Source organism: Stenella coeruleoalba (genome assembly GCF_951394435.1).
Source record: "Stenella coeruleoalba genome assembly, chromosome: 7".
In the NCBI taxonomy this organism is placed as follows: domain Eukaryota; kingdom Metazoa; phylum Chordata; class Mammalia; order Artiodactyla; family Delphinidae; genus Stenella; species Stenella coeruleoalba.
The window spans coordinates 6,873,397-6,888,761 of NC_137153.1; positions in this window are offsets into that span (position 1 = coordinate 6,873,397).

Below are 15,365 nucleotides of genomic sequence, written 5' to 3' on the forward strand. Positions count from 1 at the left end.
ATCGTCCAAAAATAGACTGAAGTAAGGCTGCCAAGAGGACTTGAAAGCGGGGCAGAATTGCAGGAAACCGATTTCAGGAGGTAGACTGGAATTGCATTGAAAGCATAGGAAAAGAGGCAGAACGTCCACAATGATGCACTTGGCCAAAAAGGGCGTATGCGTTTTTTCCTGAATATATTCAGGAAAAAACGCATACGCCCTTTTTGGCCAACCAAGCAAGCTTGCAAAGGAAATCTGCACTACAATGAAGTCTCACTTCCCCCCGGTCAAAAGGGCCATCTGAAAAAAGTGTAAAATCCAGAAAGGCAACAGGCCATGGAGAACTGGGAGCCTTGTTATGCTGATGGGCGGGATGTAAATTGCCAACAGACACTTGGGAGAAGTGTATGGTGTTTCCTGAAACATCTAAAAAACAAAGCAACAGAGCCTAGGGCACTGCCACTTATGGTCCTATAGCTTAGGGAAATTAAATTCAAAAAGACACAGCCACCCCAAAGTTTGGAACGGCTCTGTTTACAAGAACCTCGTTTACAGTACAAGTTCAACATCGCAGAAAGTGAAAAATGGATAAAGAAGTTGTGGTATTCACTTACAAAGCAATATCACTCAGCAATGAAATCTGTGTCATCAGGCCCTTAGCAGCACAATGAGTGGATTCAGGTATGATGATTCTAACTGAAATAAGTCACACAGAAAAAGAAACATCATAAGATATCAGTAATACACGGAATGTAAACTTGGCTACACAGGAACTGAATTACAGAACAGAACAGGGTCTCAAATTTAGAAAAACAACTTATGCTTGCTTAAGGGTAAAGGTGAGTTGGGGTGCTGCATAAAACCAGAGATTGAAATGAGCACAGATAAAGTTCCTTAAGCCAAATATGGAATAGACAAGAGCTACTCCTTGCTCAACGAAATGGACTCAACACCGCATATTAAACGCCTAAGAATGTACCTGACTAGTAAGTATCTTAAAACCTATGGATTGCTATGTCTCCGAAAGAGAATCAAGCATGTGTACAGGGGCATAAACGCAGCAGTGATAGGATTGGAGAGGTTCGGTGAGCAAATGAAGACCCTTTGAAGTCATATTGCATGGTACCCATTCCACGGGTTTCAACTACCCAGGTTTTAGGTATTCTTCCTTCAGCTAAAACATGCATGTGGAACCCAGAGTATGATCAACCGTGTGAACGGGAGACGTGTTCAAATATGTCTCAGTTTTCCTCCCCTGGTACTCGGGTGCAACATTCCAGACCCTTTACTAACACTCTCCCAACTTGGAGAGTCAGCGCCTTTAACCTCCTGTTTGGCCCAGTTTGCAATTTCTGCGGAAGATGAACAGGAATAGGGAGAACCAATGAGAGACTAGCTGGAGGTGTCTGGACGGGCAAATTTAACTCTCATTTCCCACCAGGAAGAGGAAATAACCAAAGGCTCAGCGTGCCGTGCCGGAACCAGATTAGGGCCTGAAGCCATCCTGCGGTGTTGAGGCCAGCTCAAAAGAAAGCGAGTTGAAGAAATGAGCTCAGGGTCTCTGTAATTCACAAACCTGCAGAGTTATAAATGACAGCTATCGTCCGAAAATAGACTGAAGTAAGGCTGCCAAGAGGACTTGAAAGCGGGGCAGAATTGCAGGATACCGATTTCAGGAGGTAGACTGGAATTGCATTGAAAGCATAGGAAAAGAGGCAGAACGTCCACAATGATGCACTTGGCCAAAAAGGGCGTATGCGTTTTTTCCTGAATATATTCAGGAAAAAACGCATACGCCCCTTTTGGCCAACCAAGCAAGCTTGCAAAGGAAATCTGCACTACAATGAAGTCTCACTTCCCCCCGGTCAAAAGGGCCATCTGAAAAAAGTGTAAAATCCAGAAAGGCAGGACAGGCCATGGAGAACTGGGAGCCTTGTTATGCTGATGGGCGGGATGTAAATTGCCAACAACCACTCGGGAGAAGTGTATGGTGTTTCCTGAAACATCTAAAAAACAAAGCAACAGAACCTAGGGCACTTCCACTTATGGTCCTATAGCTTAAGGAAATTAAAATCAAAAAGACACAGCCACCCCAAAGTTTGGAACGGCTCTGTTTACAAGAACCTCGTTTACAGTACAAGTTCAACATCGCAGAAAGTGAAAAATGGATAAAGAAGTTGTGGTATTTACTTACAAAGCAATATCACTCAGCAATGAAATCTGTGTCATCAGGCCCTTAGCAGCACAATGAGTGGATTCAGGTATGATGATTCTAACTGAAATAAGTCACACAGAAAAAGAAACATCATAAGATATCAGTAATACACGGAATGTAAACTTGGCTACACAGGAACTGAATTACAGAACAGAATAGGGTCTCAAATTTAGAAAACCAACTTATGCTTGCTTAAGGGTAAAGGTGAGTTGGGGTGCTGCATAAAACCAGAGATTGAAATGAGCACAGATAAAGTTCCTTAAGCCAAATATGGAATAGACAAGAGCTACTCCTTGCTCAACGAAATGGACTCAACACCGCATATTTAACGCCTAAGAATGTACCTGACTAGTAAGTATCGTAAAACCTATGGATTGCTATGTCTCCGAAAGAGAATCAAGCATGTGTACAGGGGCATAAACGCAGCAGTGATAGGATTGGAGAGGTTCGGTGAGCAAATGAAGACCCTTTGAAGTCATATTGCATGGTTCCCACTACATGGGTCTCAACTCTCCAGATTTAAGGTATTCTTCCTTCAGCTAAAACATGCATGTGGAACCCAAGTATGATCAACCATGTGAACGGGAGACGTGTTCAAATATGTCTCAGTTTTCCTCCCCTGGTACTCGGGTGCAACATTCCAGACGCCTTACTAACACTCTCCCCACTTGGAGAGTCAGCGCCTTTAACCTCCTGTTTGGCCCAGTTTGCAATTTCTGCGGAAGATGAACAGGAATAGCGAGAACCAATGAGAGGCTAGCTGGAGGTGTCTGGACGGGCAAATTTAACTCTCATTTCCCACCAGGAAGAGGAAATAACCAAAGGCTCAGCGTGCCGTACCGGAACCAGATTAGGGCCTGAAGCCATCCTGCGGTGTTGCGGCCAGCTCAAAAGAAAGTGAGTTGAAGAAAGGAGCTCAGGGGCACTGTAATTCACAAACCTGCAGAGTTATAAATGACAGCTATCGTCCAAAAATAGACTGAAGTAAGGCTGCCAAGAGGACTTGAAAGCGGGGCAGAATTGCAGGAAACCGATTTCAGGAGGTAGACTGGAATTGCATTGAAAGCATAGGAAAAGAGGCAGAACGTCCACAATGATGCACTTGGCCAAAAAGGGCGTATGCGTTTTTTCCTGAATATATTCAGGAAAAAACGCATACGCCATTTTTGGCCAACCAAGCAAGCTTGCAAAGGAAATCTGCACTACAATGAAGTCTCACTTCCCCCCGGTCAAAAGGGCCATCTGAAAAAAGTGTAAAATCCAGAAAGGCAGGACAGGCCATGGAGAACTGGGAGCCTTGTTATGCTGATGGGCGGGATGTAAATTGCCAACAGACACTCAGGAGAAGTGTATGGTGTTTCCTGAAACATCTAAAAAACAAAGCAACAGAGCCTAGGGCACTTCCACTTATGGTCCTATAGCTTAGGGAAATTAAAATGAAAAAGACACAGCCACCCCAAAGTTTGGAACAGCTCTGTTTACAAGAACCTCGTTTACAGTACAAGTTCAACATCGCAGAAAGTGAAAAATGGATAAAGAAGTTGTGGTATTTACTTACAAAGCAATATCACTCAGCAATGAAATCTGTGTCATCAGGCCCTTAGCAGCACAATGAGTGGATTCAGGTATGATGATTCTAACTGAAATAAGTCACACAGAAAAAGAAACATCATAAGATATCAGTAATACACGGAATGTAAACTTGGCTACACAGGAACTGAATTACAGAACAGAACAGGGTCTCAAATTTAGAAAACCAACTTATGCTTGCTTAAGGGTAAAGGTGAGTTGGGGTGCTGCATAAAACCAGAGATTGAAATGAGCACAGATAAAGTTCCTTAAGCCAAATATGGAATAGACAAGAGCTACTCCTTGCTCAACGAAATGGACTCAACACCGCATATTAAACGCCTAAGAATGTACCTGACTAGTAAGTATCTTAAAACCTATGGATTGCTATGTCTCCGAAGGAGAATCAAGCATGTGTACAGGGGCATAAACGCAGCAGTGATAGGATTGGAGAGGTTCGGTGAGCAAATGAAGACCCTTTGAAGTCATATTGCATGGTACCCATTACACGGGTCTCAACTCTCCAGCTTTAAGGTATTCTTCCTTCCGCTAAAACATGCATGTGGAACCCAGAGTATGATCAACCATGTGAACGGGAGACGTGTTCAAATATGTCTCAGTTTTCCTCCCCTGGTACTCGGGTGCAACATTCCAGACGCTTTACTAACACTCTCCCCACTTGGAGAGTCAGTCCCTTTAACCACCTGTTTGGCCCAGTTTGCAATTTCTGTGGAAGATGAACAGGAATAGCGAGAACCAATGAAAGACTAGCTGGAGGTGTCTGGATGGGCAAATTTAACTCTCATTTCCCACCAGGAAGAGGAATTAACCAAAGGCTCAGCGTGCCATGCCGGAACCACATTAGGGCCTGAAGACATCCTGCGGTGTTGCGGCCACCTCACAAGAAAGCGAGTTGAAGAAAGGAGCTCAGGGGCACTGTAATTCACAAACCTGCAGAGTTATAAATGACAGCTATCGTCCAAAAATATACTGAAGTAAGGCTGCCAAGAGGACTTGAAAGCGGGGCAGAATTGCAGGAAACCGATTTCAGGAGGTAGACAGGAATTGCATTTCAAGCATAGGTAAAGAGGCAGAACGTCCACAGTGATGCACTTGGCCAGAAAGTGCGTATGCGTTTTTTCCTGAATATATTCAGGAAAAAACGCATACGCACTTTTTGGCCAACCAAGCAAGCTTGCAATGGAAATCTGCACTACAATGAAGTCTCACTTCCCCCCGGTCAAAAGGGTCATCTGAAAAAAGTGTAAAATCCAGAAAGGCAGGACAGGCCATGGAGAACTGGGAGCCTTGTTATGCTGATGGGCGGGATGTAAATTGCCAACAGACACTCGGGAGAAGTGTATGGTGTTTCCTGAAACATCTAAAAAACAAAGCAACAGAGCCTAGTGCACTTCCACTTATGGTCCTATAGCTTAGGGAAATTAAAATCAAAAAGACACAGCCACCCCACAGTTTGGGACGCCTCTGTATACAAGAACCTCGTTTACCGTACAAGTTCAATATCACAGAAAGTGAAAAATGGATAAAGAAGTTGTGGTACTCATGTACAAAGCAATATCACTCAGCAATGAAATCTATGTCACCAGGCCCGTAGCAGCAAAATGAGTGGATTCGGGTATGGTGATTCTAACTGAAATAAGTCTAACAGAAAAAGAAACATCAAAAAATATCACTAATACATGGAATTTAAACTTGGCTACAGAGGAACTGAATTACAAAACAGAACAGGGTCTCGAATTTAGAAAACCAACTTATGCTTGCTTAAGTGGAAAGGTGAGTTGGGGTGCTGCATAAAACCAGAGACTGAAATGAGCACAGATAAAGTTCCTTAAGCCAAATATGGAATAGACAAGAGCTACTCCTTGCTCAACGAAATGGACTCCACACCCCATATTAAACGCCTAAGAATATACCTGACTAGTAAGTATCTTAAAACCTATGGATTGCTATGTCTCCAAAAGAGAATCAAGCGTGTGTACAAGGGTCATAAACGCAGCAGTGATAGGATTGGAGAGATTCGGTGAGCAAATGAAGACCCTTTGAAGTCATATTGCATGGTACCCATTCCACGGGTCTCAACTCTCCAGGTTTAAGGTATTCTTCCTTCATCTAAAACATGCATGTGGAACCCAGAGTATGATCAACCGTGTGATCGGGAGACGTGTTCAAATATGTCTCAGTTTTCATACCCTGGTACTCGGGTGCAACATTCCAGACGCTTTACTAACACTCTCCCGACTTGGACAGTCAGTGCCTTTAACCTCCTGTTTGGCCCAGTTTGCAATTTCTGCGGAAGATGAACAGGAATAGCGAGAACCAATGAGAGGCTAGCTGGAGGTGTCTGGACGGGCAAATTTAACTCTCATTTCCCACCAGGAAGAGGAAATAACCAAAGGCTCAGCATGCCGTGCCAGAACCAGATTAGGGCCTGAAGCCATCCTGCGGTGTTGCGGCCAGCTCACAAGAAAGCGAGTTGAAGAAAGGAGCTAAGGGGCACTGTAATTCACAAACCTGCAGAGTTATAAATGAGAGCTATCGTCCAAAAATAGACTGAAGTAAGGCTGCCAAGAGGACTTGAAAGCGGGGCAGAATTGCAGGAAACCGATTTCAGGAGGTAGACTGGAATTGCATTGAAAGCATAGGAAAAGAGGCAGAACGTCCACAATGATGCACTTGGCCAAAAAGGGTGTATGCGTTTTTTCCTGAATATATTCAGGAAAAAACGCATACGCCCTTTTTGGCCAACCAAGCAAGCTTGCAAAGGAAATCTGCACTACAATGAAGTCTCACTTCCCCCCGGTCAAAAGGGCCATCTGAAAAAAGTGTAAAATCCAGAAAGGCAGGACAGGCCATGGAGAACTGGGAGCCTTGTTATGCTGATGGGCGGGATGTAAATTGCCAACAGACACTCGGGAGAAGTGTATGGTGTTTCCTGAAACATCTAAAAAACAAAGCAACAGAGCCTAGGGCACTTCCACTTATGGTCCTATAGCTTAGGGAAATTAATATCAAAAAGACACAGCAACCCCAAAATTTGGGACGGCTCTTTTTACAGGAATCTCTTCTACGGCACAAGTTAAATATCCCAGAGAGCAAATAATGGATAAAGAAGTTGCGGTACTTCTGTACAACAGAATACCACTCAGCAATGAAATCTATGTCACCAGGCCCGTACCAGCATAATGAGTGGATTGAGGCACGATGATTCTAAGTGAAATAAGTCACACAGAAAAAGAAACATCATAAGGTATCACTAATACACGGAATGTGAACTTGGCTACACATGAACTGAATTACAAAACAGAACAGGGTCTCAAGTTTAGAAAACCAACTTATGCCTGCTTAAGGGGGAAGGTGAGTTGGGGTGCTGCATAAAAGCAGAGTTTGAAATTAGCACAGATACCATTCCATAAGCCAAATATGTAATAGACAAGAGCTACCCCTTGCTCAACGAAATGGATTCAACAATGAGGTATCACCTCACACCTGGTAGAATAGGCATCATTGAAAATCTACAAACAAAAAATGCTGGAAAGGGTGTGGAGAAAAGGAACCCTCTTCCACTATTGTTGGGAATATAAATTGATACAGTCATTATGGAGAACAATATGGAATTTCTTAAGAAACTAACAATAGAATTACCATATGATACAGCAATCCCAGTACTGGACATATACCCAGACAAAACCATAAATCAAAAAGAGTCATTCACCGCAATGTTCATTGCATCACTATTTACAATATCGAGGTAATGGAAGCAACCTAAATGCCCACAGACAGACGAATGCATAAAGCTGTGGTACATATATAAAATGGAATATTACTAAGCCATGAAAAGGAATGAAATTGGGTCATTTGTAGAGACGTCGATGGATCTAGAGACTGTCATACAGAGTGAAGTAAGTCAGAAAGAGAAAAACAAATCTTGTATATTCATGCATATATGTGGAACCTAGAAAAACTGTACAGATTAACCATTTTGCAAGGCATAAATACAGCAACAGATGTAGACAACAAACGTATGGACAACAAGGGGGGAAAGCTGTTGGGGGGTGGTGGTGGGAGGAGTTGAGAGACTGGGATTGGCATGTATACATTTATATGTATAAAATAGATAACCAATAAGAACCTGTTGTATAAAAATATAAAATAAAATTCAAAATTAAAAAGAAGTAAAATTTAAAAAATAAAACAGAAAAAACAATTATTCCCTGCACATACATGTATTTATATGAATAAATTATTTCCATGCTTATATCTGTAAATACAAAAAAGAGGAATAAAATCTACCTTGAACCAAAAACGAAAAAGAGAAAAAAACACAGAACCCACCAGTTACACAGAGGAAAACCGTATCAGGGCACTTGCTCCAGTTGTAAACAATTCTGAAGTTGGTCAGTGGTGGGGAATCGTCTCCCATTCAGCCAGCAGCCCCCACGCAACAAGCGTCCTCATTGCAAAGCTGGGGCACCGTGCCGAGGCATCTGTGAGTAAACGTGAGCTGAGCCCCAGGCCAGTTGCTGCTGAACTATTCCCACCCGTCCCAGGTAAAACACCTGAATATATACAAGGACTTGAAAGCCTAGAGGAAGGGCCATAGAGCCACACGAGTGACAGCATGCCGGCCGACTTGGTGCCTGCAGGCCAGCCAGGATGGTCCTGGCCCTGGGTGCTCTTCTGGAAGATTTCCATTTCCCTGCCTGAGATACCCGTCCTGTCCCTGCCCCCACTGCTTTTTTCCTTCCTCACCTCTGCCCAGGGAGAAATTCCAGCAGCAGGTATGGGTGACACATCCTCTTCTTTAGCAGGTGGCAGCCTGGCAACTGCTGCAGAAAGTCCAGCAGAGCCCCACTCACACTGGGCCACCCACAAAGCCGTGGCCTCTCACTCCCTCCCACCAGCCCAGCCCCGAGACTGCTGACAGGGCAGAGAAAATGGCGTCAGGCACGGCTGCAGGGGCTCTTGCTGCCTGGAGTGGTATTTATATTGATCTCAACCCAGGCACACCTGGGGAGGGCTGGCCGGCACGGTAAGGCTGCCCAGGTCAGCCAATCATCACCCCTCAGGGGCTCACAGTTGCAGAAAATGGAACTTGCTGAACCGGCCAGGTCCAAGGAACAGGTGTGGGCTCCTGAGAGTCAGGATAGACAAGGGGCTGCAGCTTTGGCTTGTTTTCTAATCATTTTATCTGGCCCATGAGTGGGAGACAACTTCAAGAAAACCCTCTCCTAATGAGAGGAACCCAGGAGTCAGGCAGAGGAGGGGTGGGTGGTGGTTGGAGACAGAGGCCTGGTGCCCCGGGTGCAGTGGAAGTCTCTGGAAGACCAGGTGGAGGGAGGCCTCATGGAGTGATGCCCAGGGTCACAGACCTGTCGCAGCTGCTGTTTGTTAGTTCAAGTCCTGCTCTGAGGTGCTCTGTGTCAGCTCTGAGCGACAGGTGAGCTGGGGGTGCTCTGCAATGAGGGCTATGTGCACGGTTCCTGTGTGCCCAGCCCTGCCACAGTACCTGCAAGGGTAGCTCTGTATCCTGGGAGGGGCCTGACCACGAGAGCCCCGTGGGCTGGGGTGGGGGTGGGGTACCTGCCCAGGTGAGCTCCATATTCTGGGATTGGTCTGACCACGAGAGCCCCATGGGCTGCTGGGGACCTGGTAAAGGATGTCAGGACAGTCAGTGAAGCCACCGAGGATATACCTCCAGTTGCTCCTAATTCCTACACCCTGCTGGTCATTCTACCAACCACCAGGACATGGTATTCTGTATTAGTCTTCAATGATGCCTTCTTTTGTATTCCATTAGTCCCAGAGTCACAAGAAATTTTGGCTTGTGAGTGGCAGGACTCAACATACAACTAAAACAATACTTCCGGGCCGTCTGGCCCCAAGGGTGCAAAAATTCCCACACCATCTTTGGGGAAAGCTTAGCTAAAGACCTAAAAGTTCTACCTCTGGAAAAGGAAACCCTCCTTCAATATGCAGACGACATTCTGATCACCAGCCCTACTAAGGAGGCCTCTGAACTACCAAGCCAATAAAGGATAGAAGTTGTCCAAGAAAAAGCTCAAATATCACAGACTGCGGTGACCTGCCTGGGCTTCATTCTCACAGAAGGTCAGAGAAGCCCATCCCAGGAAAGGGAAGAAACCATTTTCAGCCTTACCCCTTTCTAAAACTAGAAGACAGCTTAGGGGTTCCTGGGGAGGCCAGGGTTTGCTGCTTCTGGATCCCTAACTACAGTCTACTAGCTGGGCCTCTATATGAAACACTGAAAGGAAAAGATGATGATCCTTTTGAATAGAATCCAGAAGTGGCCTTTCAAGAATGGAAAGAGCAGTCAATTCAGACCCTTGCCCTGGAACTCCCTAATTTAGCTAAACCCTTTGATCTTTACAATCCCGGTGAAAGGTGAATCGCCATTGGAGAATTAGTGCAAAAACTGGGACCACTTGAAATGGAACAATGCAAGAATGCCATCCAGGTAGGATAAACTACGGTCACTAAGGGGCTTGGCCCACTGCCACATCTGGCCAAGATACTGGCGGTATCTAAAAACCTGGAAATCAGCAGCCCAAAAGGCCACCTCCCTCCTAAGGGAAAAGGACCCCACGTGGTGATCCTAACCACCAACCATGCCCTGAAGTTGCAGGGTTCGCTCCGTGGGCACACCGACCTCGAGTGAGGAGGCCCTCCAACTCCAACATCCAGAGAGATAACCGGGGGCAACAGGGCACCATGACGACTCGTGTGAACATCACTTGACCTGGAGTTTCTCTCATAAAACAACAAGAGTGTGTCCCAAAAGAGTAGACTACTGCTTGCAGGACTTACTGCACCCAGAGGGGAGCTAATAATCTTGGCGGGGGAACAGTATACCACACTGTCACCATAGAAAAGCCTACAGACACCGTGATGATGGTGGCCAATAAGACCGGCTGGACTCCTGTTTACTTCAAAAGGCTGTTGACTCAGTAGCCATCATGGTCCTTGGTCACCACTGACCCTGGACTGTCTGGGAGTTGAGCGGGCAGGGCTCTGACACCTGGTGCTGTTTGTACGTTAATTCAGGGGCCTAATTGAAGAAAGCGCAGACTACTGGTCAGAGCATCTAGGCTGGCAGAGACGGTCAGCCTAAGGTGGCCGAACAAATGTGGGGCGGGGTGAAACCGGCCCCCACAGCGTCTCTGCACATCTCTTTCCTGGACCCTTAAAGGTCATTAGAATCTATAACACTTCCAATGCTGGTGCTCAGGTGGACGAGCAGGGAGGCAGGGGTCCTGGGGACAATCAACGTCACCGGGAGGCTGCTGGGGAGAAGCTCTGACCCTCGCCCCAGGGTATGAGGGCTCCCAACTCAGCACTCAGCAGTTACAGAAGAAGGGTCTGCACCCTCAGCACTCCAAGAATGAGGAACGGGACAAAAGGCAGAGGAGGGGTTTGTCCCCAGCAAAGCCCATTAAAAATCCCTGGGAGATAAAAATAGAATCTGGGCAATAAAGTCAAGTCTAACCTTTTTTATCCTTTGTGCTTTGTCTAATTTCACGTGCTCCTAGGGTCCCGCATGCAGAGGTTCCACACCCGGCACTTCAGACCAGATTTCCTAGTGCAGAATGGCTGGGTCGACACCTCAGCTCCTGGGGCCCAGTGCAGACTCCACGATATAGAGCCTGAGCTACAGCCAACCCGGCCCTCGAGAGCTCCGCCGCCTCCCTCCCTCCCACTGACTCTGACAGGATCTCTACACAGCAGCCCAGCCCACAGCCCACGGGGTAGTGCATGCTCTCACCTCTCCATTCTCTGATCAAAATATAAAGTTTCCTTTGCTTGTGAACCAAACTCAGTCTCGATCTGTTGGCCCCAATGACACTGGGCAGGGGGACACTTGTTGGGGTCCACTCTGGAGGATCAGTAACAGAAATTGAGACTATTGTAACCTCAATGAACAGATGTGTGAGCCAAACTGTAGTTAACATAGAACAGTGTATAAGGCTCGGGTAAAATAAGATGTTTTTAACACTTCCATTTGATATTTCCATCACTTTTTATAAGCAAGTTCAGTGAAAAGGTTTGTCTTATTTGTCAGGTCAATATTAGAGAAACGAAGTGATTTCTTTCCAAGGATGTACAGCTAATAATCTTGGTTAAACCTTCAATCTTGTTTTAAATGCTTTTCCATTGAAAATGATACCTCTCTTTCAGCTCCCCCATTTCTGAGAAGTATAAAATCTTATAATTTATTATTACCAAAGGGGAAAGGTGGGAGGAGGGATAAATTAACAGTTTGGAATGAACACATACACACTGCTATGTATAAAATAGATCATCAACAAGGAACTACTGTATAGCACAGGGAACTACACTCAACATTTTGCAATAACCTATAAGGGGAAATAATCTGAAAAAGAATAGATATTTTTATTGACATCATCTATCAATGACAGTTAAAGTGTAGCCTAAGGGAAGCTGGTGGTGAGTGCTTCTGACCCTGAAGACTTCAATCATCTAAAGTTTGGACTCTGCCTACTTCCCAAGGCCCTTAATGAACATATGTGTAGCCGTAGCTTAAAAACTTCCCCAGTTTGGGTTTCGGGGAGACACTGATTTTGAAAAAGCCCTGGTGTTCTCCTTACATGAATGGGACTCTTCCTACTGCTAAAACATGTCTGTCACACCCAGAGGATGGTATACCATCTGATCGGGAAGAGTTTGGAAAAGGCATCTTATCTCCTCATCTCCTGGTGCTCAGGTTCACCCCTCCAGCGTCTTTACTAACAGTCTACCCACTTGGAGATGTCAGCACTGTCAACATCCTGTTGCGTACAGTTTGGAATTTGTCCAGAGGATGAAGCGGAAGGATGAGGAACAATGAGAGACAAGTCCTAGGTGTTCAGACAGGCACATGTCACTCTAATTTCCAATCAGGAAGACGAATTGACCAAAGGCTAGGGTTGCCCATGGAAACAGTATAGGGCTTGAGGAAATCCCGCTGCTTTGTGGCCAGTTCCCATAAACACAAGTTGAACAATGGAACTCAGGGGCAGTAAAATTCACAAAACTGCAGAGTTGAAAATATCCATCACTGAAAAATGTCTTGAGGAAAGTCAGAGAAAAGGACTTGTAAGCAAGGGAGAATGGCAGGAAAGGGATTTGAGGAGGTAGAAAGGACTCGCCATTAAGCACAAGAAAAGGAGCTGAACATTGCCAACATTGCAGTTGGCCAAAAAGGGTGTATGCGTTCTTTTCTGTATATATTCAAGAAAAGGGCATACACTTTTTTAGCCAACCAAACAGGTGGGCACTGGAAGTCAATACTACAAAAGATATCACTTCGCATCAGTCAGAAGAGCCATCCTCATAAAGCGTAAACAACAGAAATGCAGGACAGGGCAACGAGAAGAGGGAGCCCTGTGAGACTTATAGTGGAAATGTATATTGCCAACGGCCATTCTGGAGAAGTGTATTGTGTTTACTAAAGCATCTAAAAAATGAGCTACAGAGCATAGGGCACTTGCACTCATGGGCGTATATCTTGGGAAAAACAAAAATCGAGAGGACACAGGCACCCCAATGTTTACCCCCTCTCTGTTTAAAAGATCCTCGACTAGGATATAACTTAAATGTCTCTGGAGGGAAAAAATGGATAGAGATGTGGTACTTATGTAGAGTGGAATATTATTCAGCCTGGAAATCAATGAAATATGGCCAGTTGTAACAACTCCGGAGGAGTTACGTATGATCATTCTAAGTGACAGAATTCAAAAAGAAAAAGACACATATCATAAGATATCACTTAAAGGTGGAATCCAAAATGGCTACACATGAAATAAATTACAAAACAAAAACATAGTCAAATATGTAGAAAACACGCATAAGGCTGCTAAACGGGAAAGGTGGGGAGGGGTGAGGCATCATCCAGGAGGTTGAAATTAGCAAAGATACCATTCCAAATACCAAACTGATAATCAACAAGGCCTACACGGTAGCTAAAAGAACTGCACTCAGCACACTCAAGTCACCGGAAAAGAATATATACGACTGGTAAGAATCTGAAAAAGAATTTATTGATGTCTCTCTGTACGTGAATCAAGTGGATGTACAGCAGCAAGAAACAGAGCTTTGAAAATCAGCTGTAACCAATATAGTAATAAATTGAAAAAAATAAACGACAGAGAGACAGAGAAAACCTCTTACAACTTTTCCTCAGGGACGGTGATGCAACATGGATTGAACACATCTAGACCCACAGCAGGATGAGACATAAGGCTGGAAACTGTTTGCGCTAAGAGAAATGTGAGGTTGGGTGAGGAAATACACACCCTTTAAAGTAATACTACCTGGTACCCATTCAATGGGTCCCAAATCTGCAGGTTCAAGGGATCTTCCTACAGCTAAAACATGCATGGAAAACCCAGAGGACTGTACACCATGTGATCGGGAGATGTGTCTAAAATGCACCTCATTTATCCTCTCCTGGTGCTCCTGTTCACCATTCCAGCCACGCTACTTAGAATCTCCCCACTTGGAGAATCAGCACATTTAAACTTCTGTTTCACACATTTTGCAAATTGTGAGGAGGATGAACGGGAAGAGGGGGAACCAATGAGAGAAGAGTTGTAGGGGTTTGGACGGGCACATATCACTCTAATTTCCCATTAAGAGTAAGAATTAAAGGAAGGCTCAGCCTGCCTCGCCGGAGCCAAAATAGGGCCTGAAGCAATCCTGCGGGTTTGAGGCCAGCTCACAAAAGAGCAACTTAAACAATGGAGCTCAGGGTCACTGCAATTCACAAACCTGCAGAGTTATAAATGAAAACTAACGTCCAAAAATATGTTGAGGTAAGGCAAAGAAGAGGATCTGAATGCAAGACAGAATTGCAAGAAACAGATTTCAAGAGATAGATTGGACTCGTCTTTAACGCACATGAAAAGCGGCAGAATTTCGACAATGATGCAGTTGGCCCAAAAGGGCGTATGCGTTTTTTCCTGATTATATCCAGGAAGAAACGCATACGCACTTTATGGGCAACGAAGCAAGCAAGCAATGCAAATGTGCACAACAAAGAAGTCTCACTTCCCACCGGTCAAAAGGGCCATCCTAAAAAATTGTAAAAACCAGAAATGCAGGACAGGCCATGGAGAACAGGGAGCCTTTATACGCTGATGGGCAGTGTGTGAACTGCCGAGAGCCACTCTGGAGAAGCGTATGGTGGTTCCTAAATCATCTAAAAAACAGAGCTACAGAGCATAGGACACTTCCAATCATGGGAGTATATCTAGGGAAGTCTAAAAATCAACAAGACACAAGCACACCACAGTTTAGGGCTACTCTGTTTACAAGAACCTCAACTTCAGTACACCTTAAATATCCCAGGAAAGAGAACAATGGATAAAGAAGATGTGGTACTTATGTACAATGGAATATCTCTTCACCATGAAATCAATGTAATAAGGCTAGTAGAAGGATAAAGAGTGGATTTAGGTCCAATAATACTACTTGAAATAAGTCAAACAGAAAAAGAAACATATCATAAGATATCACTTATAGAGGGAGGGTAAATATGGCTGCACAAGAAATGAATTACAGAACA